Below are 26,018 nucleotides of genomic sequence, written 5' to 3' on the forward strand. Positions count from 1 at the left end.
GAATAATGATTAATCCTCCTAAACGGTATGCTTTGGAATGGTTGAGTGGGAAAGTTTATGTTGTCTATGTGCTCCTATAATTAAAGAAAAAAAAGAGTGAGTAACTCTAGAGACAGTGACACTTAAATGTAATACATGATCCTAGATGGGATCAGCAGAGAGGAGAAAGGCTTAAAGAGACATTATTGGGATATATGAAAAAAATTGTTAAATGTTAAATTTCTCATCTACTCTTAAGGCACTTACATAAGTGAATATCCTAGCATCTGCCTACCATATGGGAGGGTCCAGGGTTCGATACCCAGGGCCTCCTGACCCGTGTGGTGAGCAGGCCCACATGCAGAGCTGCTGCATGCAAGGAGTGTCATGCCACACAGGGTGCCCCTGCGTGGGGGTGCCCCACGTGCAAGGAGTGTGTCCTGCAAGGACAGCTGTCCCACGTGAAAAAAGGGCAGCCCGCCCAGGCGTGGCACCGCACACACAGAGAGCTGATGCAGCAAGATGACACAACAAAAAAGAGATGCAGTTTCCCAGTGCTGCCTAGGGTGCAAGCAGACACAGAAGAATACACAGCGAGTGGACGCAGAGAGCAGACAACAAGGGGGGGAGGGGAGAGAAATAAATAAAATAAATCTTTAAAAATAAATAAATAAATTAAGTGAATATCCTTGATCTTAGGACATGTGCATGGCAGTACTAAGTGTTCAAGTAGTATGATGTATATGACCAACCTACACACAGTATTCAGAAAATGGATGGATGGAGAGAGAGAGAGAGAGAAAGAAAGAGAGAGAAAGAGAATGACACAGCAAATGTGGCAAAATGTTAGAAGCGGACAAAGAAACAAGACGCAGCAAGAAGACACAGAAAACAGACAACCGGGGGAGGGGAGGGGAATTAAATAAATAAAAATAAATCTTTAAAAAAAAAAAATAGTGGAACTTGTATCTTAGGGTCTGGGGGGATAGAGGTATGCTGGAGTTCTCTATATGGGGTTTGCATTATTTCTGTAACTGTCCTGTAAGTTTGAAAGTATTTTAAAAATTAAAAGTGGAAAAAAAAACTTAACATACTTGGCAAATTTAATGAAAACTTAAAGTTTGGGTTTAAAAACTGAGGCACCACTTAGAAATAAAGTCTCTCTATCTATATTGTATTTTTTAACATTTTTCTGGAAGTTCTTAGGACATTTTTAGAGAATCTGCTTTTAAACATGGATCCTCCACTCAGAGGGAAAATGCCCACATACACAAAATGCTGAATACAGCTTCAAAGTGACAGGGACTCCCTTTCCTTATCTATGGCTCTCCTTGAATTTTAGATTAAGAACATATGCTTTCAATATACTTTTATATGCAGACAGAAAAAAACTGCAAAGAGTCACATATAAATGCATTATAAAAAGCATTTTTCAATGTGCCAAACTGTTATATCAACCAACACCTCCCCTTTCTTAATAGGATCCTTTAAGCAAAACTATCCATGTTTTTTCCATCCTGATATACATACCTTTTAACAATAAATTCATACAAAATACAAGTTGAATGTAAAGAACAATGCTCCACCTAAATATGAACACCTTAATCTTTAACAAACTGTCCCTAAGCCCAAACTGCAAACTGTGTGTTTGCATATTGTTTGAGGTTACAGAATATTTTAATTTACCTTTTTGGTCAATGAATTAGCTTAATTAATTATCAGAAGAAAAGAAAAGCCATTCTTTACAATGACATATATATTAATACTAGGGAGGCTTTCCTTTATGTCTCCCTTTCTTGAAGCTTGTAGGGAGCGCTGAAAACCTATCTCATGTTTGTAAAGTTAAACTCTCTAACACCTTCAAGCATTCCTTCTTTCCTTTTTGCATTCTCCACTAGGAGGTACATTTTATGAGGCGTTGCTCTTGTCTAGCTTGCTATTATATCTCCAGAGTCCAGCACAGTTCCCGGCACAAAGCAAGTGTTTAATTTTGCTTTTCATTGCTGCTGTTGGATGTCACAGTACGGCTGTTACTATTTAGCCCCCTGCTGACCACGTTGGTGGCCCTGGGATTCAGGCACAAGTAGCAAAGGAGGCACCAGAGTTGCAAAGGGGGAGGCCATGTCGCTGGGTTCTAGTCCCCTCCCTAGACCCACTTCAACCAATCATCTCTGCTTTAGTATGGGCTTCTGCATAAGATTTGTCTGAACCAAGAGTTCCAGGCTCAAAAAAATTAAAATAGTTTCAGAAGTTCTGAAACACTTGAGACTTCATGTGAGCTGAAATGCCGTATTTCCTAACATTTTTCTTTCCTATCGACTGACCAATAATTTGAAAATTGAAAGAGAGTTCTTACTTGAATTCAGTTAATTCAGGTTCAAGAAATGTCTCTGTGTTCTTTTTTTGTTTCTGTTTTTCCAGGAGGTATCAGGGATTCAAGTCCAGACCTCATATATGGGAAGCAGGTGCTCAACCACTTAAGCTACATCTACTCCCCTCTGTGTTCTTTAAAAAGAGATCAAATTTGCAGATAAGACCTCAGTTTCAAATAAATATTATATTTTTCCCAAAAAGTGCTTTTTATATTATATTATAAAATGTACTAAACTGTAACTCTACTTTCCCTATACAAGTCTGAATGGAGTCGGCATAAATGAGCGTGTTATAGTGGATCTACAGCATATAATAAAGACTGGTGGAAGAGTCAGAAACTTCTAACAGAAGGCACAGCATTATCACTTTGAAACTATTCATTTAGATTGGCAAAATTTACGTAATAGAGGTACAATATCCCTTCAGTAATTTCATGAGATATAGAGCTATTAATAGTTGATTTTATAAATAATCATTCAGAATTTTTGAAATAATTACTTTTCTGGAATATTTTAGCTATTAATTTTCACAAAAAAGTACAAGTTCTACCCGTAACTTGTACTTTTTCTTAATAAGTAAAGACTGTGGTGGGGTGTGGTAGTTGGTGCTGTAGTGTCAGGTGGTGCTAATTGTAGGTGGTGAAGGAGAAGGTGGAAGTGGTAGTTGTGGGTGGTGGTGATGGCTATGGTGGTAGTTATTGGTGGTAATGGAGGTAATGGAGTTGGTAGTTGGAGGAGAAGTGATGATAGTTGTGAATGGTAGTAACTATGGTTAGTAGTGATGGTGATAGTTGTGGGGATATTTGTGGGTAGTGGTAGTAGAGGTGGGGAGGCAGTAGTTATGGATGGTGCTGGAGGCAGTAGTTGAGGAAGGTAGTGGTAATAATTGTGGGTGGTAGTAGCTGTGGGGAGTGGCAGTGGTAGTTACAGTAGGTGGGGGATAGTTGTGCAAGGTGGTGGTAGTTAGGGGAGGGTGGCAGTTGTATTATTTGTTGGGATGAAGAGGAAATATGGGAGATGAAATTATTCTTAATGGGAAATTTTAGGGACTGTATCATATGACTGAAAATGTTGTTTAAGTATAAGTTTAAAAATAAGCATAAAACTGCAACCAAAATTATCTGGGTTTCCTTTTCTGTGAATCTGTTGCTGTCACTGAGGGAAACCTGCCAGTAGGACATAGGATACTGCTTCAATTGTTAAATATGATTCTCATTATTATTTTTTTTTTTAAGATTTATTATTTCTCTCCCCTTCCCCCCCACCACCCCGCCCCGGTTGTCTGTTCTCTGTGTCTATTTGCTGTGTCTTCTTTGTCTGCTTCTGTTATTGTCAGTGGCTCGGGAATCTGTGTTTCTTTTTGTTGCGTCATCTTGCTGTGTCAGCTCTCCCTGTGTGCGGCACCATTCATGGGCAGGCTGCACTTTCTTTCGCGCTGGGCGGCTCTCCTTACGGGGCGCACTCCTTGCGCGTGGGGCTCCCCTACGCCAGGAACACCCCTGCGTGGCACAGCACTCCTTGTGCACATCAGCGCTGCGCATGGGCCAGCTCCACACGGGTCAAGGAGGCCCGGGGTTTGAATCATGGACCTCCCATGTGGTAGACAGATGCCCTAACCACTGGGCCAAGTCCGTTTCCCGAATCTCACTATTATTAACCCAGTAATTCTCATAAAAGTACTGAAAAATACATATTATTCCCATTTTACAGATGGAGACCCTTATGCTCTGAGTAATTAAACATTTTGCCTATAATTTAGGCAATACAGGTAAGTGGCAGAGTTGAGATTTAAAATTAACTCTGTTATCAAAACCCATTTGAACCCCTTTGGAGGATGTAAATGGGGGCAAGAAGGGATTGAGATAGCTGCTCATTGACTGGAGTGGGGAAGGGAGGAATACTGGATAAGGCATTTTATTTTCAAAGGTGTCTCTCTTATTACTAAAAATAAACATAAAATGTGGTTACACTTTGAGATTTACTAGAAGGGAAAATGGATTGCTCAGGGAGGTGGTGCAAAAAGCTGACCTTTCTAATAGATCTCTTGAAATAAGATAAGTGAAATAATCGTTTTATTTTTAGTAAAACTGGGGAAGTTGGTAAAAGAGGGATGGAGCCTGGTAACAGACCCCATGGAGCTTCTGGCTCCCAGTTCCAAGGCGCACCTGTACTATCTTTCTCTTCTTTGGTTTCTCCCTCCAATGCTATTAGTTGAAGGGATTGTGTTACCAGAGACCTGGTTCCATTTTCAGTTCTTCCACTCAGTGTCTGTGTAATTTGGGCAAGTAATTTGAGTTTTCTGAAACATGGGGGATAATATAATAATAATAATGATCATCTCATGAAGATACTGTAAAAATCAAATGACATATACCATTATTATTTAGCATGTATAGGCACTTTATTAGGCATTTGAATATGTATGATCAGCAATTATTCATTGATCATATGATTTATTGAGCACTACTTAGCATCGGGTGTCATTTTAGATGTTAAGATACAGAGCTGAAGAAAACAGAGATAATCTATGCCCTCATGGAGCATTCATTCCAGTTAGATGAGACACAATAAAATAAATACATAAAACATAGAATGTTAAATGGTGAGAAATTATATGAAGGACAATAAAGCAGCAAAGGTGAATAAGGAGTGTCCAGGTGGAGGATTGAGTCTCCGTTTTAAATTGGGTAGCTAGGGAAAGCCTCATTCAAAAGGTGACGTCTGAAGAATGACCTAAAGGCAGAAAGAGAGCCAGCCATGAAACCATGTGACAGAAGAATAATCCAGGCAAATGGAAGATTGTGTCAACATTCCCAACAAGGAGTTACTGGCATGTTTGGCATCAACAAGGAGGCCATAAGGTCTGAGTGGAGTAGGAGAATAGTTGGAGAAAAATAGGAATAGGGCTGGGGAAGCATGTAAGATCACTCAGGGGCTATCAAGCATTGTCAGGGCTTTGGTTTTCACTCTGAGACAGGAGCCTTTAGTATTTGGAACAAAGGAGTGGCATGCCTTGACTTATGTCTTAAGTTCAGTGTTGTAAGAGAACAAGTGTACACATCAGTCCAGGTGTGAGCTGATGGTGGTTTGGACAGGGTAGGGGAGTGGAGGTAACAAGAAGTGGCCTCATTATAGATGTATTTTGAGGGTAAAGCCTACAGCATTTGCTAACCAATTATATGTGGGATGTGAAACCAAGGAGTCCAGGATTTAGAGCAAGCCCCTCCCCCTTCCTGGGATGATTCTGAGAGGGGACCACACTCTGCAAAACAATGATGCCATCAGAAGGTACAATCTATTTTTGTCTTTTTATTCCTCTTTAGAGACTAACGAACTGTTTAGCATGTTGATGGTTCTATTAGTTAGCCAAAGGCGTGCTGATGCAAAATACCAGAAATCTATTAGCTTCTATAAAGAGTATTTATTTGGGGTAGAAGCTTACAGTTACCAGCCCATAAAGCATAAGTTACTTCCCTCACAAAGTCTGTTGCCACATGTTGGGGCAAGATGGCTGCAGATGCTTGCCAAGAGTTCAGGCTTTCTGGGTTCCTCACTTCCTAGAGTTTGTTTCTCTCTGGGCTCAGCTGCTCTGCTGCTCTGCTCCTCTGTGTGCCACTTCCCAGGCTCCAGCTCAAAACTCCAGCATCAAAACTCCAACTAAGTCCTCTGCTCTGCCATGTAGTTTTATCATGAGTACCCACCCACCAAGTGGGCAGGGATGCAACATCCTACTGACATGGCCCAATCAAAGTCTTAATCATTATTTAATCAAGTAAATGTGAAATCTCTGACTCCAATACAATTTAATGTACAAACAAGCCAGTTTACAAACATAATCCAATAACTATTTCTGGAATTCATAAATTATACCAAACTACTACACTGGTCTTCATAAATATAATTTGAATGAAAACATATAAAATGAGCACATTTTCAGGAAACCTTTTATATAAGCAAAAGCATGCCCCAACTTAATGCTACTAATCCATATGTTTTTAATTCCTGTTAACAGCAAATTCTGCAACTTTAAAGATATTTATTAAATAAGCGAATACTTGTAGTCTATTTCACAATCTGTGCCAGTGCTTTCTAACATAGATAAATCCACAGCCACACTGTAGAAAATACTTTTGCAAAGCATCTGCTGTCCCTCTTTGTTGATGTTCAGGCTCAGGAAATCAGAAAGCTTGGTTTTCATGAGCACCAAACTTGAAGTTCATAACGAGGTTCAGAGAACAGGGAAGGCAAATGTGGCCATCCCTGACAGGAATTTTCATTTACCCCTCCACTATCCTTTTTTGCTCTTTAACCTGGGCCCATGGTATTTATGATGTGAGTAGCCACAAGCTGTTCTGAATGATGGGAACTAGTTTGAAGTAACCTACAATACTACTGTCTGTTTGTCCTTTTTCCTACGAAGATCTAGAGATAGATGGCATGTAAGCATTTAAACAAAATGGAGCTGGCAGCAGTATGACATTGACTTTGTTCATTAAAAATAATTATCTCTTACTTGGAAAACTGATACATCCTGATCAAAGCCCTAGTCTTAGAGAAGTAAGAGACAATGAGAATGAACACTCAGTTCCAAATCATTCATCCTTTGACTCCAAAAAATCCCATGGCCTTTAAAGCCAGAATTGCTTCCATTTGCCACTCTTAAAGTGGCAAATTGATTTCTGAGAGAGAGAAATTGAGAGATGTTTGATTGTTTGATTTAGTCACTAACTTAAAAAAAACATATAGAGTATCTGTTTTGTGACAGACACTGTTCTATATGTTAGGAAGGCAGAAGTCAAGAGAAAAAGAAAGAAAAAGCCCCATGCCCTCACGAAGTCTGCATTCCATATCGTTACCTATATTGAAGTAACTTCAGCCAAACAGTAAGAAAACTCAGTGTTAAATTTTTCAGTTTTCTTTGGTTTTTCTGTATCCTCTCCCAGCTTAACTGTGAATGTCTACTTTTCTGGAGGAAAAAAAAACTATGCTTTCTGCCACTTTGCTGGCAAAGATATTTCAAGATTTTAGAAAAAGTCATAATTAATGCTTGTGTGTAACTATAAACACAAATATATATGATATAGACGGAGATATAAAAGTTGATATACATACATTTACACCATACATACACCCATACATGGTAGGAGGTTACTGGAGCAATTAAAAGTTAAACTTTGAAGTTCAAAAGCACAAGTTCTAGTTTTGACACTATCACTTAACCTAGACATGTTACCTTGAGTAAATTTACAGTTTTAATCCCTTTAAAATCTCAGTATTCTCACCTATAAAGTTGGAATTACAACAATACATACTTAATAAAATAATTCTGATGAATAAATGTGATAATGTATATTAAACACCTAGTCTAGTGGCTGGCACCAAGTCCATATATAATGGTTATCATGATTATTATATCTTTGTTGATTCTCTCTATTATAGATGGAAATGAAGAATCCTTAATCTCAGTCATGTTTTTAATTATACAAAAGCATCATTCACAGTCTCTGTGGCCTTTCTTTCCTAGGCTCCTGAAGAAATTCTGTTTCTAAATTTGGTACCAAAACTGGCAGGAATTCAGTCAAGCACCCCACCGCAGGTCTCTGAAACACATCTACACCCAAGTCCGTTTCACTTGATTCCCCAAAGCAAGTCACTGGCATATAACACTCTTTACTTTTATGTAAAGAAAAGCAGCAAAACTCCCATTGTTTTGCACAAGTATACTTTTCTTCTTTTCTATTAGCATTTTTTCTTCTCTTTCTTTACATCTAGACCTTAACAGAAGCCATTTGGGAAAGATTTTTTCCCCCTGATATGCAATAAGGCAACCAGATAGTCCTAAACATAATTTCATTTTTTTTTATTATTACTCTAGACCATCATTAATGCCAGCCAATTTTTGCTTTGATATTATGGAGCTATTTTTCCAGGAACTTGGATAATGCTATTTGCCCTAAACAATATAACTCCAAATATCTTGAATGTAGTCTTTCTATCATTTATGATGCTCCAAAACTTGTCACTTTTCAGTTTTCTGGTTACTAGGTTTAGTCTCACTCCCTCTCTTACCCTTCAGCACACACAGTTCTGTATTACATTCCACTTTCAGCTAGAAAAGTTTCCTAAGAGAAAACAGATATACACTCTTGCTAAATATCAAAGCATAATTGAGTAAGAAAAATATTGCCAGTGGCTGCATTTCTGTCCCCCAGTTTAAAACACATGGCTTTTATGACAGATATTTTCCCTAATGGAAGAGTCCTCTTTTACTATTTCTAATTCCTGGAACTCTTTGGTAAATCTGCTTATTGGGAAAATATGTCAGTATTTCATTACATGATATAAAGATAGACTTTCAGCAACCTTAACCAGATCAAGAGTGAAAATATCCCATTTCCATTTTATGAATGCTAAAACTCACTCACACTTGGGTTGCTAATGCAGGGGATGAAGTTCAAATTATAGACCAGACACACATGGATCACAAACTCATGGGTTGGGGAGTTGGTAAACAATTCAGATTCCCAGTTCCCACCCATAGACATTCTTATCCTGTAGGTCTGGGGTTGAACCTGGAATCTTAAATTTGAGAACATTTCTTCAAGGGTTAAAGGATTTGGTGAAAAGTTCAGTTTTAATTAGCTGCATGCCATATGTTCAAACTCAACCTTACTTACATTTTTCTAAATTTCACCGGTAAATTCATTCTCTAAATACACTTCCCTTTTATCTAAAATCAGTTGGAAAGAACTGGGTTAGATTTTTGAAGGAAAGCCAATTATTGCTCTACAAAGCGAAGGTAGTATTAGTTTCATTGTAGCCATATTTTATAAGCTGAAAATGTCTGAGGAAATATGCATGTGCTCAGTCCTTTGAAGGTGGTTTCACAAGAAATCAGGACTTACAAGATCCGTGATTCTTCACTTTCAAGATGCAATATAGATGAAATCCCCTAGGACACTATCTATTAGTGTAATTACACAAATACAGGCTTAGAAGAAAGTGTTGGGTTGATTAGAAATGACAGTAAGAGAGTTGGCAAGAAAAAGATTTCTGAACTGACAAAATCAGAACTAAACAGCATATATTTTAGGTTGGAATAAATCTTGCTGAAGAATTCAACCTTCTTTAAGGAGAATCCTAAAAAAATAAATGGAAGTGGATTTGCCAGCATAAAATGGCATCTGGCTAGCAGCCCACACATCAACATCTCAAAACACATCACTGCAATAGCAATAAAGGCTCAGAAAGTCTTGAGAGCTCACAGAAAGCCTGGAAACTGAGACAGATGACCAACCCACTGCCAGAATCCTGGAGGAAATCCCATCAATTACAAGCCAAGAGAGCTGCAATACACCCCACAGATGGTCTCACAGCAAACCCATTGCCCAGACCATAGTTGGGAGGGGATTTGGATCTCCACTTATTTTCTGACTCAGCAACCCAGGAGTCATGCTGGGTTATAACATGAAGTATCTGCTCCAATCCTGACTTACTTTCTTCTGTCTGCCTTAGTCCAAGGGTCTCTCATTCTAAAAATTTGGAGGACTTCAGGGAAGCAACAGGACTAAAACATGGTATAAAAGATTCTCTGTGATTATCTGTCTGCTAAAGTAATTCTTCCCCCAATTGTTATGTTTAGTCTAGTTTGTGCTCTCTCTAACATTGAATTTTTACTTTTTTCTGACTTAAAGAATAATACACATCTGAGGAACCTTAAAGAAAAAACAACACAGCTGAAGGATTTATTCTACCAATATGAAGGCCTGATCTAAAGCCATAGTAATTAAGATAGTGTGATATTAGCACAAAGACGAACAAAATAACTAAGAGAGCATATTCAGCACATCACCTGTGCTGAAGTGGGGATTTTTTTTTCACTTGGTTCTAAGTCAATTATATATTCCTATAGAAAAAATAAATCTTGGGAAGCAGATGTGGCTCAATCAATTGGGCTCTCTCGACTACTACACGGGAGGTCCATGGGTCAGTTCCCGGTGCCTCCTAAAGAAGTAAGCAACCTGGCATGACAGGCATGCGTGGCAAGCTGACACAAGATGATGCAACAGGAGACACAAGAAAAAAAACATGAGAGACACAACAAAACGGGGAGCAGAGGTCCTTGGTGCCTCCTAAAGAAAATGAGCAGGGCAGCGAGCTGGCACAATGGGCAAGTGTGGAGAGCTGACATGACAAGATGATGTAAGAAGAAACACAAAAGGAAAAACATAAGGAAAGGCACAACAAAGCAAGGAATGGTGGTGACTTAAGCAGTTAGGCACCTCACTCCCACATCAGAGGTCCCAGGTTTGGTTCCTGGTGCCTCCTAAAGAAACAAAGAAGATGAACAGACACAGCAAGTGCAAGCAACTAGAGAGTGGGGAGAGATCAATAAAAATAAAATAACTCTTTAAAAATAAATAAATAAATCTTGTCATCTACTTCACAATAAACAGAAAAATAAAATACATAGGGGGAAATAGATTTGGCTCAACTGATAGAGCATCTGCCTACATGGGAGGTCCAGGGTTCAAACCCAGGGCCTTCTGACCCATGTGGTGAGCTGGATCACACGCAGTGCTGATGCGTGCAAGGAGTGCCATGCCACACAGGGGTGTCCCCCATTTAGGGGAGCCCCACACACAAGGAGTGCACCCCGTAAGGATAGCCACCCCATGCGAAAAAAATGCAGCCTGCCTAGGAGTGGCACTGAACACACGGAGAGCTGATGCAGCAAGATGATGCAACAAAAAGAGACATAGATTCCTGGTGCTGCTGACAAGAATACAAGCAGACACAGAAGAACACACAGCAAATGAACACAGAGAGCAGACAACTGGGGGAGGGGAGAAGGGGAGAGAAATAAATTTTAATAAAACAGGAATTGCAGACCTGACTATAAGAGGTTAAAATAATAAAGATTTTAGAGGAAAATATAGGAGAACATGCTAATCTTGATGTAGGCAAAGATTTGTTTTTTAACAAAGCACTAAAAGGAATAACCAGAAATGGAAAAGGTGATAAACTGGACTAATTAAATTAAGAGTATCTGTCCAATAAAAGATTCCATTAAGAAAGTAAAAGGGCAACCCACAGAATGAGAGATTTTTGTGATAACTATAGCCAACAAAAGACTCTTAATATCAATGAGGAAAACTCAATAGAAATATAGACACAATTTACGGACAGTCATTTGACAAAAGACAATATCCAAATGTGCGATAAGCAGAATGAAAGATCGTCAACTGCACTTACCATAGAGAGAGTGCAAATTAAAACTTCAGGGAAGTGGATGTGGCTCAATAGATAGAGCATCCGCCTACCATATAGGAGGTCCAAGGGTTCACTACTCAGGACCTCCTGACTCGTGTAGTGAGCTGGCCCACACACAGCGCTTCTACGCACAAGGAGTCCTGGCCCACGCAGGGATGCCCCGCCATCACAGTGCCCACCACGCAAGGAGTGGCCCCTGCAGAAGGAGAGCCGCCTCACGCTAAACCACAGCCCACCCAGGAGTGGCACCGCACACACAGAGAGCTGACACAGCAAGATGGCACAACAAAAAAGAGACACAGATCCCAGTGCCACCTGATAGGAATACAAGCAGACACAGAAGAACACACAGCGAATGAACACAGAGAACAGACAACAGCGGGAGGGGGATAAATAAATAAATCTTTTTTAAAAATGCTAAAATTAAAACTTCAAAGCATCCTAACACATAAACACATACACAGAAGAATAGCTAAAATAAATGCAACAGAAAACATGATGTGTTAACTAGGATGTGGCGCAATTAGAACTCTCATTTCTGATACAACTGCAAACTGATACCATGATTTTGGAAAAACATTAGCAAAGTGGAACATACCCATTCTATATGACTCAGCAATTCTACTCCATAGCATATATGCACTAGGAATGTTCATATATATTCAACAAAAGATATGTACCAGAATATTCAACGTTATTCCTGTTAGTCAAATGCCCACTAATCGTAATAAATGGAATAAACAAATTGTGGCACAGTCGTTCACTCTACAACATGAAATCTCAGCAGCCATGAGATTATCTGTACATAGCAATATGGATGGACCACACTAGCATGATGTGGAGTGAAAGAAACCAGGCACAAAACTACGTGTTGTATTATCCAGTTTGCGTAAAGCTCAAAAACAGGTAAAGCAAATACATGCTGTTAGAAATCATGGTACTGGAGTGGGCACGCTGCCTGGGAAGAAGCTGAGGGAAGCTTTTTGGTGAGCTGCTTGTGTAGTTTCTTGATCTGGGTGGTTAGCCACATGGGTATATTCAGTCCTTGCAAATCCATTAAGCTGGACATTTATGAAGTATACTTGCCTTCATGTACATTATACTTCAATTTTTGTAAAGTTTTAAGAAGTAGAACATCTTAATAGGAGATGAAGATTATATCTTTGCAGTCTCTTCTCTGAAACAAGGCAGGGCTTGTGTCCAATTGTAAGAATTAACAATGACTCTAATTGGCTAAGGCTCTGTCATAAGAGGAAGTTACATTTTTCATTGTAGCAATTTAGCATTCGTGGTTTTCCTATTACATTAAGCTCAGTAAATTATTCCATGAGTATCACTGTGTGTTATGAATTATCTCCATGAAGTAGTAGATGAAATCTTTAGTTACTGCAGTCTAATATTTTGTGACTAGCCATTTGGGGATAATTGCATTTTTCTACAGAATTTTAAAGTGTTAAAAAAAATTGTTCTCTAAACATGCATCTCCTTAGCACAATGTTTGGCAAAAGATATGCATTCATCCTATGTTTGGTGAATTTAATGATTGTAGAACTCTCTTGTCTTGTTTACCAATACAGTAACTATCTTTGTTGATAAGATATTGTAACCCCCTGTAAAGTTAGGGTTCTTAACGCGATGTCCACAGACCCCCAGGGCTTCTGAACTTGGATGGGAAAAATTAAATCTTGATTTTCATTAACTGCTAAGTGAATTTTTTAAGGTTTCCTTCAGTTGTCACTTTGTCACAAGCAGAAACCACACAAATTATCATTTAACAGTACAACTATTATCTTGACATATTTTCTGTGCTTATCACTACATCATTACGTTGAAATTATGATAGTTATTAGACCCTTCACGAGCACATGTTATTTAATGGATTAATAAAGAAGCTAATATTTTGCTACATTATAATTTTTATATTATCATAACTATTTCTATACCATTTCCTTTGAAATCCTATGTATTTTATTTTAGAAATTTGAAAACATTATTTTGGGAAAGAGTTTATAGTCTTTCTCTGCCAAAGGAGTCAGTGGCACACACCAAAAAAAGCATTAAATTCTCATTCAAGGGATTGAGTTCAAGGCACATTTCTCCCCCAACATTACTGGCATACACACTCACAAACACATGCATACACATTTACACACACTGAAAAAGAGAACTGCAACAAATAATGCAATATTCTACAGAGCCATGGCATAAAGTGAAAGGTTAATTTTATGATTACACAGAAAACTTAACCATTTTGACATCCAGGCATTTCATCCAAAATGTGAAAGAACTGTCTTCTCTAATCTGCCTAACATACCCAATGCAATAATATTCCCCCTAAATCCAGCCACATTAATCTCAGAAACAAACATTCCATTTCTCACTTCCTTCAAACTAGGGTGGCTATTATTGAAAGTTTTTAAAAAATGGTTAATAAGTGTTGGCGAGAATGCAGAGAAAATGAAACCCTCGTACATTGTCGATGAAAATATAAAATGCAGCAGCCACTGTGGAAAACAGTTTGGTTGCTCCACAGAAAGCTAAGTAAAAAATTACCACTCCTATGTATATACCTAAAAGAATTGAAAGCAGGGAACTCAAAAAGATATTCACACACTACTGTTCATAGCAGGATTAGTCACAAAAGCAAAAAGGATGGAAGCAATGAAAGTGTCCATCAACAGATGAATGGATAGACAAAATGTGGCATATTCATACAGTGAAACATCCTTCAGCCATGAAAAGGATTGACGTCCTGATACATGCTACAATGTAGATGAATCTTGAAGACATCATGTTGAGTAAAATAAGCCAGTCACGAAAGAATAGTGTATGATTCCACTTACATGAAACAACTAGAATGTGCAAATTCACAGAGACAGATTACCAGGGGCTGGGGTGGGTCCAGTAGGGAAGGGGGACTTAGTGCTTCTTGAGTGCAGAGTTCCTTTTTCGGGTGATGAAAAGTTTTGGGAATGAACCGTGGTGATAATAGCACAAAATTGTGAATGTCACTTATAACACTGAATTGTTCTCATGAATGTGGTTAAAATGGGCACTTTTTGTGTTAAATATATGCTACCACAATACTTAAAAGAAAAAACTTTCCATTTCTACCATTCCGTTTCCAGAAGTCTCCAGACCGGCCCCACCCTCCCCCACCCTCCCCCACCACCGACCCACCGTCGTTTCCTGCCAGCTGCCGCTTACTGGCTAAGGCCCATTTTGAACTGTACTGCCAAGTATTACCTGCGTGCTCAGATCCATTCTGCACCCTCTCCACCCTACTTTTGTCGCACGGAAGCTCCACAACGTTTGAAGAGACAGCTATGAGCCTTCAGATTCTCTGGCTTCCGGTTGTTTTCAGCAACGGAGAGCCTTTGCAGGAGATTGGAAGAGGAGGGGAGGGGAGAGCGGTCTCATATGCTACGCGGGAGCCCTCCCAGCCACGTAACCTTAGGCTGCTGTGTTCCTTGGTGGAGAGTCTCAGCCTCTCTCAGTGGGGCGCTCTCGACTAGAATCTCTCCTTCCGGTCTGATGGCCATTTCCTCCTCTCCTCGTTTCAGGCTCAGCGATGGTAGAACCTGAGCCCGGCGGTATAGTTTCCTTCTTCCTTGCCAATGCTTTGCAAATGGTCCCTTATTCATCCACCCTCGATTTACCCTGATCTGGGTGGCCATCCATGTCCTGCTGGCGTCCAGACTGATCCAGTCATTAACTAAATTATGTCTCTCCAGCCTCCATCTCAAAAGCGGCCATAGAAATCTCCTCGATTAACACTTTGTTTCTTCGTTGTTGTTGTTTTTTATGTCTGTGTTCTCCATTAGCTCCTTAAGAGCAGGAGCAATAATTGTGTAATATCTGAGCTCCCAATGTCTCATCTATAAAAGGTGTTTAACATGAGTTTATTGAATAAATGTGTAAACAAGTGGTAGACATTATTAGGGTAATTGTCAGGATAAATAAATGCTTTATGAACTATAAGAAATAAATAATACTAATACAGGGCGTTGATAATCAAGTGGGTTGGAGGAAAAATACAACAAATGTAAGATATAGGCTATAGTTAATAGTAATATTTTAATGATGCTCTTTCATCGTTTGTAAAAAATGTTTCATAACTGTTAGAGGTTTGCAATAATTAACAAGCTGTAGCTCAGTTTCCCCTGATATGCACTGGGGAAAGGCTAACCCCATCCCCCATAAGCCTACATGTCCAAGGGCACGGCACTTCCCAACAGGTTAAATAAAGAAACCACACAGAGACCCGAGTAGAGGGAAATGGAAACCTTCCCTACTTACATATCAGAAGGAGATAAAATGCCTACAGAACAAAGAAACATCTCCTGCAGCATTCCAAGAAACTATAACTCCCTAACCCACTGTCTTCTAGTCATATCAGGGAAAGTTTTCACCTCTAGGGCTTCCTATTGGCCCCTGCACCTCACTCGGATCCTCAACCCCCTCCCACCAACTATCATTTCCCCGCCTAGGAAAGCTCTGTATAAATCCAAATCCCCCCTTCCAAGGGGGGCTGAAGTCTGTGCTTCAGACCCCCTCCATTGGGAAAGCTTCTCAACAAATCTTACTTTGTCTACAGTCATTTCAGTCTCCATATCCCAGTAAGTGCCGTATTTTCTCCAACAAGAACAACGCAAGGTGTTGGTGGTGGGGTGACGTATGGGAGCCCTGTATGATGATATGCACGTTTGTTTTCTAAGTTCACAGCAATTACTATACACTTACTGTTTATGTGTGTTCTTATATGAATGATATACTACAATAAACTTTTAAAAAATAAATAAATAAATGCTATTATCAGTTACATTGGCCTTTATCATCTCATTATTGCTGCCAATAAATATTTTAAGCTTTAAACTTGATTTAGGAATTGGGGGGGGCGGGGATTACAGTCTTTATCACCTCTAGGTAATAATATATTTTCATAACGCAGTTTCATAACCAGCAAATACTACTTTAAAAATGCTCAATTGTCTTCTTGTATCAAATGGCATTTAGTTTTCATCTTTGTAATTTCCTCCACAAGAATTTCAGAGTTCAGAGATCACTGGGTAACATAAGGAACTGACAATTTCATTTTTACTCAAAATTAGATATTTTAATAGATTGCCAAAAGCAAATCCCTATTTATGTTTTCTTATTATTTTTCTCTTCAAAATATTATTATGGATTTTAAATGATGGATTTCATTCTTGGAAAATGATTATATCAATTTAATTAGATTGTCACTTCAGGGCCCATTTTTTATATTTAAGAAGTTTGGAAAATAAAAGATCCTGAAAACAGAAAACCATTGCAAATACACATCTGGAAGATGAAACTAATTTAGATAATTGAGAAGCAAACTCTAAAATATATAATTTCAGAAAATATGTTCATAATTATTTCTTTTATTTAACCCCATATCTTTTGCTTAGGAATCACACAGTAAAGAAGCAATTGAAACCCCATTTTAAGCCAGTCTTGACCTATTCCCCTTGCTTCCTCTCCTAAGGTGTAGCGCTTTACCAAACATGTTTTTACATTTTTAATACATCTGTAGCTATCCATAAACAACAGATATCATTATTTTTGTATGTCTATTTAAATTTTATATATTGTATCATTCAGTGGTTATTATTTGTTACTTAGATTTTCACCCAAATTGTGCTTTTGAGATTTATCCATATTGATAATACAGATAAAGTTCATTCTTTTCAACTTCTAACGAGTGGGGGTAAACACTGCCAATTGCCTACTATCTTAGTTTACCAGACTGCTGTGGCTCAGAGTTTTCAGGCTAGGAGAAGTCCAAAACTGAAGCATCATAGGCAATATTTTCTCCCCAAAGTCTAACATTCTGGTGCCAGCTGCCGTGATCCTTGGGCTTCCTTAGCTTGGACATGTACTTCACATCACAGGGCTACGCCCTCTCCTTTCTCTACCAGTGCTGTTGACCTCCAACTTCTAGCACCTCCTCCTCGCTTTCTTTGACTTTGGCTTCCTATCTCTTTCTCTTTATAAAGCCTCCAGTAATCCAGAGTAATATCCAACCTTATTCAGGTGGACCACACCTTTACTAACTACGAAAAAACATCTTTAGGAGATCCTATTTACAATGCATTCACACCCACAGGAGTGTATGGGAACTCTACACATGTGCATGATTGCTTTGTAAGTTCAAAACTTCTATAATAAAAATATGTTTTTAAAAAAATAATAGGTTGGGTCGGGGGGAAAATACACCAAATGTAAACTATGGACTATAGTTATTAGTAAGATTTTGAGGATATTCTTTCAAAATTTGTAACAAATGTTTCACAACAGTGCAAGCTATTGTTGGTGGATGATGTATGGGACCACTGAATGATGTTATACATGTTTGTTTTGTAAGTTCACAACTTTTACTATGCACTTATTGTTTATGTATGTTCATATATGAATGATATACTTCAATAAAATTTTTAAAAAAGAGAACATGTCTAAATCAGGGTACATAATTGAACCTATCAAACCTACCCAATACTGAATCTCTTTTTTTTTTCCTAAAAGAAATGTATTTTTTTTTCCATGTAGCCATGTGCCCTGCAAAATTAGACACTATTTGCAAGCGCCCTTGCAGCTAGATTTAGTTCTGTTACACAGTTTTAGCTAATGAGATGTAAGCACAGTCTGCTTGGTATTTACCCAGGAAAGGTTTCCTTTCCTGGTGCCTCAGCAACCTTCTCCTCCTTGTTTGATTTTTCTTGACTTTTTTCCTACCTAGAATGAGAATGCAAGTCATGGTGGCAGTAGAGTCACCTTGTAACCATAAATAAAAGAGCTACATGTTAGATGTGAAGGAAGTAAGAAGTAAAGAAGCTTGGGATCTTGAAAGCCTTTTGGAGCTACCATGATAAGCAATCCTGCTTCTGGACTTTATATTGAGAAAAGTAGAATGCCTATTTTGGTTAAGTTACAGTCATTGGTTTTCTGATGCATGCAGTCCTATTAATCCCTAATTCATAATCAAATTCCATTAATGAAAATGCCATCGTTTATATGCCCATTTATCCATTCTAATAAATTATTTACTACTTCTTTACAATTATAACCAGTACTTCAGTGAATATCCTTGTAAAATGAACTTCTCTTTGCACACATCTGAGATTCTCTAGGTGTATTGGAAGTCATGCTAATATTCAACTTTGAAAAGCAATTAAAAACACCAAAAGAAAATGGTGGTTCTTCACATTCTCCCAAACAATGTGCGAGTTCTTATTTCCGAATATCTTTGCCACCTCGGATCAAGCAAGTCATAGTCAATGAAATTTTTGTTAAATGTCATGGGTGTGAAATAGAATTTCATTGTTTTAATTTGAAATTCTTTACTTCCTAGTGGGTTGATTTTTTTTTTTTCATATTGGACTTCCTTATTTTTTCTTATTGGACTTTTTACTCTCTTTTAAGTCAATTTATAGAACATAATTATTTGAACATGTGGCCAGTGACAGAAGTCTTTGTAAATGAAGAAGGAAAATTCAAGTCAATAATACTACTTTTTTGCAATTTATCATATTCCATCAATTCTAATCCAAAAATTCTGAAAAATAATAATGTAGGAGGTATTATTCATATGTTTTTGTTATTTATATAAATTGTGTTATACTGAAGATATGGTTACAAAACATGTACAAACTCAGAAAGTTATTATTTGCCCAAAGTCATAAACTAGGAAGGAGTGGAGTAGAGAATTGAACTTAACTCTGCTAACTTCCAAACCTGCACATATTTTTTACACAATGCTGATCATAAAATTCTTTTCAGTATAAACTGTGTTCAGATAAATTATTAGCTGCTGTCAAGGAAAAACAAATGAACTAAAAATAAGCAATCTTCTAAATTATAATGATTAAGGACATACATGTTCATAATACATTTTTATCACTTTCCTAATGTAGAACTGAAAAATAGACATATTTAAAAAGCTGTTCTTGATCACTGAAAATATGAGGCAAATAGAAATTCAAAAATAGATTGAATGTCACCAGAGAAATGACCCATAATTGCTACCTGGACACAACTTTGATTTTAGTAGGTTAAGTGAATGCAAGTGATCCATCTTAGTTTTAGAGAAGCAGGTGCTGCTTTTGCTCATGAAATTCTCCTTGCAGAATTAATTGAAATTGGCTTGGCTCTGAGTACTCTCAGTTGATTTGGGAAATGGCTCAAGAGTCACGAACAAGGAATAATCATAAACTTCTGAGTACCTAGCTTTCTAGTGGGGTGGCACAGGGATTGGTGGGTTGAATTTCATTTAGCATCTTCATTAATGATCTGAAAGAGCAAGCGAATATCTTGTTAATGATATTCACAAATGGTAATATATGGAGAGCTATTGTAAATACTGATAAAGACTGCAAAATTATCCAAAGAAATCCAGAGAGGTTAAATATGTAGACAAAAATGAACTAACTAAAACACAAAGTGGAAAAGCAAGAGTTGAGAGCAGGGTAGGGGGATGGGATTGGGGAGGAAGTCAATGAAGGGGAAAAAATACATTTATGAAGAGAAGACCAAAGTATTATTTCTTTGAGACCCAAGAATAAAAGTGAAAAGTCAATTAGATCTTAGCTTATAATATGAAATGGCAGCCAAAAAAGTACTTCTCCAGCTATCTGTTCTATGGCAGAGCAGGAAAAAAATCTGAGATCTGGATTCTGTAAGACAGATCTGAGTTTCAAACCCAGGCCTTCTGTCTGATCCAAGTTTTTTAATCTCAGAACTAAGAATAATGATAACCACCTCACGGGCCGCTATATCAGACAGTGTATGCAAAAAGCAACAAGCATGCTGTCTGGTGTGATCAGAGAGTCAATGAAATCTTGGCTGCATCTGAAATGAAGCAGGTTTGCTACCTCACTGCTGGAAATGGCTGCTGAACTCAGGACTGAGCAATTTAATGACCAAAACATGGAGTTAAACTTGAGAGAACCCCAAGAAGAGTAACCAGGAAAGGAAGCCATAAAGTCAAGAAAGACAGAAGATTTTAATTCAGGTTACGAATTCCAGAAGAATGGCTGAAGTGTTCAAGGCTGAAAATGGAGAGTGAATATTTAACAGGAACTAGGAGATGTAAGAGCAATGAGGTGAAATTAAGAATAGGAGAGCTGACAGTTTAGATGAAGAAAAAAATTCTTCCTCAACATATCTATTAGATATTAGCAGAATATTCATACAAGGAAAATAGTAATTGAATCATTTCTTAAAATATTTTAAGTTAACTGGATGGTTGTTCGAAAGGTTTATCATTAGGAAAAAATTCTCCTGACTTTTGGGGAGCTCTAATCCTCAAGAAAATTCTGAAAGATAGTGATGTAGGAATTATTATTCTTATGTTTTATTATTTACATAAATTTTGTTTTGTTGATAGTTCTCACAGGACCATGGCTCAAAATTGTCCAAGAGGTTCTAAACTGTAATAGAATAATGGATCCTTTTCCTCAAATTCTCACCAAAAATAACTCACTGTAAAGAATTTTCACAGATTTTTCTTTTCACCATATAGATTATTATTTTTTTTTAAGATTTATTTTTTTATTTATTTCTCTCCCCTCCCCCCCGCCTCCTCCCCCTACCCCTTCAGTTGTCTGCTCTCTGTGTCCATTTGCTGTGTGTCCTTCTGTGACCACTTATACTCTTGTCAGCAGCACTAGGAATCTGTGTCTCTTTTTGTTAAGTCATCTTGCCATGTCAGCTCTCCGTGTGTGCGGCACCATTCCTGGGCAGGTGCACTTTTTTCATGCTGGGCAACTCTCCTTATAGGGCGCACTCTTTGCATGTGGGGCTCCCCTATGTGGGAGACACCCCTACGTGGCACACCCCTACATGGCATGGCACTCCTTGCATTCATCAGTGCTGTGCTAGGCCAGCTCATCATAGGGTCAGGAGGCTCTGGGTTTGAACTCTGGACCTCCCATTTGGTAGGCGGACCCTCTATCAGTTTAGCCAAATCCATTTCTCATATAGATTATTCTTGAACACTTTGGTATCTGCTACTACTATCTGATTTTTCACACAATTATATTGGTGCTTTGGTAAATTCCAGAATCTGTATATCAGTTTGGGGAAGTGAGATCTTTTTTGTCATTCATTCTAAATTGTTCCCTTTTATGTTTCTTTAAACTTTGCTTGTTCTTCCTTACAATCATCCCACACCCATCCTTGTCCACAGTAGTATGGAATCTGTTGAACAAGGAGTCTTCTTCACCCTTTCCAAACCATCAGTATTTTTGAGCTCTCCATCTTGAGTCCTTATTTTAGAGAGTTATGTGTGGTTAATAGGATGATGGGGCTACTTTCCATTGCAAATGTGCATGTGTGTTCCCTTCCTCCTCTCAACGGCCTTTCTTCAAGCTCATCAGCTAAGACTGCCTTCTATATTTTCAGATGGATGGCCACACACTTTAGAACAAGGAGGATATGGTTCTCTCACTTTTGTTTCCTAGTGTTGACCAGAATTTCCTAATCAATCTAAACTGACCTGAAAACTCTAGACAACCTTGGCACTCCCACTTCCCGCACAGGCTCTATTTATGACATCACAACATCACACTGCCTCCACCTCAGGCATGACTCTGCATCTGTCCTTCTTTATTTTCATCACTATAGCTTTCATCACCTCTCCCTTCCATTACTGCAGACTAAATTGGGCTTCCTTCCCTGTACATAGAGCTGCTGCTGATCTTTCTTAAACAGTGATTTGCCATTACCTAGTGCAAATTTTCAAACTGGGCTTGCTGTTGACGCCCCAGGGAGTTGCCTGAAGGACCTCTGAAGAAGAGGCAATGGGCAAAATAAGAAAGGCAGGCAGGAATCTTGGCCACCACTGGGGGTGAATACCCTTATTTTTATTGCATATTCCTTTTGTGAATAAGACTTTTTAAATAAAGGGTTTCACTGCAAGAGAGACTGAAAAACACTGACCTAGACACAGATCTTAATTCTTAATATGCCTTCAAGCCCTTTCAAAGCTAGTCTGTTATTTCAGCATCCTCTCCAGTTACTTCACCAACAACACACTCCATGGTCCAGCCACACTGGACTCCCCACTCTTCCAGAACATACCATGCCCTAAAATATGAGCATGCAGTTAAGCATGTAACATATCATATACTCTCAAGAAATGGTTGTAGTTGTGAGCAATTGCTCTTCCCACTTCCCACCAGGTTTATCCTCTTCACTACCTCCTCTCCTCCTTAGAAGATTCATATTAAACATCAGCTCCTCTCTGACTCCTCCAATGGAGTGAATTGCTTTTGTACCATTACAGTTTATGATAGCATCTCCCAAACTGTGGCATAGGAACGTATATTCAGAAACCCATACTGTCTCTGCGGCTCCTATTTCAATTTTATGTTTTCATTTTGCTGATAATCTAAAAATAAAATTTACCAGCTTTAAAGTGGAAACTGTCACTTGAAAGGATGAGTCTCCATTGAAATACGTTTTCATAGGGTAAAATTCTAGTTTCTTAAGTGAGTATTTTTTCAAACCAAAGTCATGGGAATCTCTGGACATATTTTTGGGGTCCTCATGCTGTGTTTCCTTCAAAAATAGCCTGTACATTTCTCAAGTTTGAGAAGATTGTCTCTTTATATATTTGTTTATAAATTACAGTCATATTTTGTTTTGGGGGTTTGATTAAATATCTGTCCTATCTAGTAGATGGTGAAAGAGCTGTTTGTAGTTGATAAGTTAGTTGATAAAGACCTCTCTGCCCCAAAGAAACAAAAAATATGCTGAATTTTTAAGTGAGTTCTCCAACACTTTTTTGGGTCCTAACTGTTAGGCAGTTTGGGATAGAGGAAAAGGATTTGAACCCAGGGTTTCTGAACCTTAAGTTCTGAACCATAGTGGATCTTACCATTTAAATACTCTAAGCCTCATTATCCTTCTTTACCCTATTTAAGGACCAAATGAGATAATGAAGTAAAACCTCTCAAAGCAACAAATGTGCGAGGGTATGAATTTAAAAGGTCTAAATTACATTTGAATATCTGAAGTGTTTCTTTCCATGTCATCTGCATGAATCCTTCTGGGCTTGTTTTATCTTCATGTCATTAGAAATAGAGAGGATAAAAGATGATCATGATGATCATGATGATCATTATGATGATATAGGAGGAGACGAAAAGGGAGAGGAGGAGAAATAATACAACAAATTCTAATGGTTAAAACCTGTGTGTTTAAAAAACAGTTGTTAAACATCTACTAAGAGGTAGATGCTGTGAACTGCTGACAAGAAGGCAAGACATAGTCTCTGTCCTTAGGAACTTCCTGTTCATTGAGGAATCAGATATCTGAATCAATTATCACAGTGTAGCATTAGACAAACAATTTAACCCAACTAGTTTGTATGGCTATTTTGATAGTAATGGATAGTAATGATAAGTGTTGCTGTTGTTGTAATGATGCTTTACTATGCATTAGGCAGTTTGTTAAGCTACTTAAGTCAGATCAACCTCATATGTTCATGGAAGAATTTAATTCAATAATCTATTTTCTTCACTTCACTGATAAGGAAGCTGACCTTTAGGAAGTTTAAGTGACTTACTCAAAATCTGCTGGCCAGGAAGAAGTAGAGCTGGAATTCAGAGTTAAGCATTCTGATTCCACAATGACTCAGTACTGTCCCTTGGGTTGCCACCACAATGGTTTTCTTATGAAAACTACATGCAAGTTGTACCCTCTCCAACTCCAAGGGAGTTTTCTTGATCTATCAATTTACCATGTCCCCTGTTAGCCCTCTCAATATCTATGATTCAATTTACTAATTGCATCAAATATTACATTAGGCCAGTATTACACTAATTAGTACCATTTTGTTTAGTAGATGATGACAAGGTGGAATGGAGTTTCCTTCCCTTGATGCCCATTATTAAAATGATTATTCCCCAGGGGGGGATGTGAAAAATAGGAATGAGCTACACTGCAGCATGTGTGAATACCTGTGGCCTTTAGCAAGGAGGATGGCCCTACCTCAAATTATTCCATCTGGCAGAGTCATTACCTGCTGTAGTTCACACATGAATGGCAGTGATTTGCATGCAAATAGAAGTCTACATGCTTTCTTGGAGCTAAGAACTGTATTTCAACATTTCACAGTGGAATTAGTCAGTGGACAGGATGCACAGCTCTGTGGATGTGTCAGCTAAAACCCTTCTAAATACCAAGCTCTGTGTTTCACAGCAAGATTGTTTATTGAACCAATTCATGGAAGCTCCAAAGACTCCTCTGCTGAAAGACTGCCAGCTCGAAGCTCTGATTTTGACATTGATGTTGTCAGCTGAGATTAAGCATGGGTCTTAATGAATGCTGGCAACATCTTCTGAGGCATGATCACCCGTATTCATGTGGCTAAGTAGCAAGGCTCTAGACAGGAGTGAAGCTAAGGTCTTGAGAGTGACTAGTTGCCTTTTCCTTTTATTCTATTTTTCTTGTTCCCCTTCATTGGTTCCCCATTTCCAGTAAGATAAAGGGCAAGTTCCTTGACATAGTCTTCAGGAATCTTCATAATCTGAACCATGCTAATGTTTTTGCCCTTATGCTTTCCCACACCTTAATGCTCCCGCAATACAAAGTACTTCTACTTGCCCTTTCACATAATGCAGTACTAAGCTTTCCTTCCTTAGCAAATGCTATTCCTCCTTCCTGGAATGACCACTTTCATCAAAACTGCAAGGTAAACATCTATTTATCCTTCAAAAACATTTTATTCTGAGACACTTTCTCTGCTTATTCAAAATAGACAAAATTCTTCATTTCCAGAAACTCATCTATATCTTTACTATTATTGCATGAAACCACAAGACACAAATACAATAGAGCCTTGCCTGCTTAGCTCTGTGTTTCCATAATTTGTTCATACTTTTGTACCCAGACTTCAGCACAATGCTTGGAATACAGTAGGCACCATCACTATTCAAATTCAACTGACTTCTTCTGCCCAGTGCATGGTAGAGGGGACACTTGGGAGTTTGTTTTAGTTTCTTGGCTGCTAAAACAAATACCACCCAATGAGTTGGCCTAACAATAGGAATTTATTGGCTCACAGTGTTGAGGATAGGAGGAGTCCAAAATTGAGGCAACAGCAAGACACACTGCAATGCACATGGTGGTGTCCTCTCCTCTCTCTGCCAGATTCCTTTGACTTCCAGATCCTGGCTGCTCCTGTGGCTTTCTCTCTTTGTGACCTTCTCTATAAAGCCTACAGTAATAGGATTAAGACCCCACACCTGAACTGAAGTGACCTCATCAAAAGCACCTATTTACAATGGGTTCATATACCCAGGAATGGATTAAGATTAAGAACTTGTTTTTCTGGGGTACATAACTCTAAGCCTCTACAGAGCTTAA

This window comes from Dasypus novemcinctus, chromosome 18, assembly GCF_030445035.2.
Source record: "Dasypus novemcinctus isolate mDasNov1 chromosome 18, mDasNov1.1.hap2, whole genome shotgun sequence".
In the NCBI taxonomy this organism is placed as follows: domain Eukaryota; kingdom Metazoa; phylum Chordata; class Mammalia; order Cingulata; family Dasypodidae; genus Dasypus; species Dasypus novemcinctus.